This window comes from Halichoerus grypus, chromosome 7 (genome assembly GCF_964656455.1).
Source record: "Halichoerus grypus chromosome 7, mHalGry1.hap1.1, whole genome shotgun sequence".
Classification (NCBI taxonomy): domain Eukaryota; kingdom Metazoa; phylum Chordata; class Mammalia; order Carnivora; family Phocidae; genus Halichoerus; species Halichoerus grypus.
Genome location: NC_135718.1, coordinates 126,827,313 through 126,831,101, shown reverse-complemented (window position 1 = coordinate 126,831,101; position 3,789 = coordinate 126,827,313).

Genomic DNA, 3,789 nt, shown 5'->3' with positions numbered 1-3,789 from the left:
TAGCTTCCAATCAGAAAGAGTTGTGAGGGGTGCCTGGGTGGCTCTGACTCTTGATTTTGGCTCAGGTCATGATCTCAGGGTCCTGAGATCAAGCTTAATGTTTGGCCCCCTGCTGAATGTGGAACCTGCTTGAGATTCTCTCTCTCTGTGCCCCCCTTCCCTCCCTTCTGCTCACTTTGTGTTCTCTCCCCCCACCCCAGAAAGAAAGAAAGAAAGAAAGAAAGAAAGAAAGAAAGAAAGAAAGAAAGAAAGATCTGTGGACATCTCAGCTGTGTCCATGGAAAAGTCCCAGACTCTCTTACTCTATTTGGACCTTGGTTCTTAACCTTTAGCACTATTCCTGTGTTTACTGGAAAACTGATTATTTGGGGCCTTAACGGTCCTGCTTCTTTCTTGGTTTTAATGAGTCTTAATGTCTCAGTATTTTCTTTAGGATAGCATCTTGTGTTGTCTTTCTGGCTTCTACCCCTTCCAGCTGCCCTGTCCAACAGCCCTGACTGACGCAGCCCCTTCCACATGAATTCGACATGCCTCATACCCTTCTCTGTCTGCTATGCCCCTTCCTAAGGGAGCATTGCCATGAAGAGGGATGGAAAGGTAGAAAAGGAGCTAGAGGACAAAAAGAGGTGTGGGGGTGGGGCATCTTTTCTTCTTCTTTTTTTTTTTTTCAGATGAGAGAGATGTTGAAGATGGAAGACGGGGTATTTGATGTAGGGAGGCCCCTGGTGGTGGAGAAAATGAATCCAGGATCCAGGTGTGGGACTGGCCCTATGTAGCAGGAAGGACACCAATTTCTCTGAAGTCAGAGCTAAACGAGGGCTCAAAGGAAGGAAAGTTTGCAGCCGGTGACGAATGAGATCGGAAACTTTGAAAAAATATTATCAATAGAGTTATCTTAGATGACTAAAGATGTAATTGGTTCTGATTTAGTTCACAGTTGTGCAGAACTTAGGTTCCATGCAATGTGCTTGCAATTTTCATATACATGATCTATTTTAATTCACCTAAATATTTGACCATTAACTTCATATAGTCGAAACATATCAATTTAAATTTATATACGGTAATGTGTCACATTTATCAAATCATTTCACACGTATTATCTAATTTTATTTTTCTAGCAATCGTTGATATATTACCTCCTCAGTTTATAGGTAAAGAAGCCAAGGTCCAAAGAGAGGTAAAATAATTTGAGTGACAGCAGGTTTTACGACTTTAGTTTCCCCAAAGAACTATTATTTTAGTGAGTCAAATTTGAAAACAGGTTTGAAAACATAAGGCATTTTTAAGGGCTGCCGTTTTGGCAGTAACAAAGAATTCTGCCTGAACTGGGTCAGGGGCAGATGCTTTTGGGTTTTGGAGAGTGCCTTACTTCCTAAGTCAGGCAGATGCTAGCCACTGACTCGGAAAACTGAGTCTTGAAATAATGAGGTTCATTCAGGTTGCTCACCCTATGAACCTTATGCTGGCCGAATCTGCATTTTCTAGATTCCCTTTTCCTTCCTTCTTTCCTCTCTCTCTCTCTCTCTGTCTTTCTTTCGATTTTATTTTTAAGTAATCTCTACCTCCAGCATGGGCCTCGAACTCACAACCCGGAGATCAAGAGTCACACGCTCCACTGACTGAGCCAGCCAGGCGCCCTAGATTCCCTTTTCCTATCTTCTTTCAAAAAGCCTACAAAACCTGAAGTTCTAAAAAAATCAATCAAATTGGAGCAAAATTGAGATTACCACTACTCCCTCTTGGAGATAGATTTTCATTGCTCTTTTGATTTCTAAGAGTACAGTGAGTCCATTAAAAATGACTCACTATTTCATCTTGTGGTTATTTCTAGGGATTAAATCATAATCCTCATCCTTCATAAAATAAGATGTGTCATTATTATAACAGAGAGCTTCTAAAATGCGTGCTTCCCAGTTTCTCCTCACTAGCCTTGAATAGGGCTTTTCCGTGTTTTGGAGAGTTATATTAAGCTATGCAATTTAGTATCTTACGTTTATTGAGCATTAATCCTCTGCCAGGCTCCATGCTAAGCACTTTGCATACATTATCTCATTTAATCCTCATTAGAACGCTTTAGGGTAGGTAACATTATCATCTGCAATTTCCATATGAGGGACCTGAGGCAACCAGAGTTTAGGGGACTTGCTCTTCTGGTCAGTTGTGGACAGGATTTGGAGAAGTATATGTCAGTGTAATAAGTAAAAGATTAAAAGATCTTGTGTAACCTGGAGGTGGCTCACAGGTGGCCCTTGATTCTGTGGAGTATTATTTTTGTGGTTGGAATTAAATCGGGAGCTTCCAAAAGCAATAAGAAGAGGGAAATGTGGTTAGTGTTATATGAAGGTCCTCTGACAGTTCAGGGCGGGGCACTTGGGGACACAAAAGTGAGACAGACAAGGTCCTGCTCCATTTTGGTCTCAGTCTTGGTGGGCAGATTATGATTTGGCTTATAGGCCATGCATTGTCTGGTCCTATTTAACTCGTAACTATAACCTTGATGGACACTTAATAGTTTTGTTTTTTTTTTTAAGATTTTATTTATTTGACAGAGAGACAGCAAGAGAGGGAACACAAGCAGGGGGAGTGGGAGAGGGAGAAGCAGGCTTCCCCTGGAGCAGGGAGCCCGAAGTGGGGCTCGATCCCAGGACCCTGAGATCATGACCTGAGCCGAAGGCAGATGCTTAACGACTGAGCCCCCCGGGCGCCCCAATAGTTTTTTTTTTAAGATTTATTTTTTTATTTTAGAGAGAGAGCGTGAGTGGGGAGAGGGGCAGTGGGAGAGGGAGGGAGGGAGAGAAGCAGACGCCCTGCTGAGCATGGAGCCTGATGGGGCTCCATCTCACATCCCTGAGATCATGACCTGAGCTGAAATCAAGATTCGGATGCTTAACTGACTGAGCCACCCAGGCACCCTGGCACTTAATAGTTTTAATAGGATTTATTTATTTCTCATTTTTAACCACTTAAAGCATTCTCTCAGGGTTGAGCATTGAGAATTTTTCCAGTTTAGGGTCAATATGGATAGACAATTTTCCTGCATATTTTTTGGTTTCTACTGAAATATATTCTTTAAAGATAACGGGGTGGGAGGGATGGGGTGGCTGGGTGATAGACATTGGGGAGGGTATGTGCTATGGTGAGCGCTGTGAATTGTGTAAGACTGTTGTATCACAGACCTGTACCTCTGAAACAAATAATATATTATATGTTAAAAAAAAAAAAAGAAGATAGTAGGAAGGGAAAAATGAAGGGGAAATTGGTGGGGGAGATGAACCAGGAGAGACTATGGACTCTGAGAAACAAACTGAGGGTTCTAGAGGGGAGAGGGGTGGGGGGATGGGTTAAGCTGGTGATGGGTGTTAAAGAGGGCACGTACTGAATGGAGCACTGGGTATTATACGCAAACAATGAATCATAGAACACTACATCAAAAACTAATGATGTAATGTATGGTGATTAACATAACAAAATAAAAAATTCTAAAAAATTTATTTATTTATTTATTTATTTATTTATTTGACAGAGAGAGAGAGAGACAGTGAGAGAGGGAACACAAGCAGGGGGAGAGGGAGAGGGAGAAGCAGGCTCCTTGCTGAGCAGGGAGCCCGAAGCAGGGCTCGATCCCAGGACCCCGCGACCATGACCTAAGCTGAAGGCAGACGCTTAACGACTGAGCCACCCAGGCACCCCTGAAATATTTTCTTAGAATAAATTTTTGTAGAACAGTTACTAGGTCAAAGAGTATGAATATCTTTATGGTTCTTTTAACACCTTATCATGTTGCTT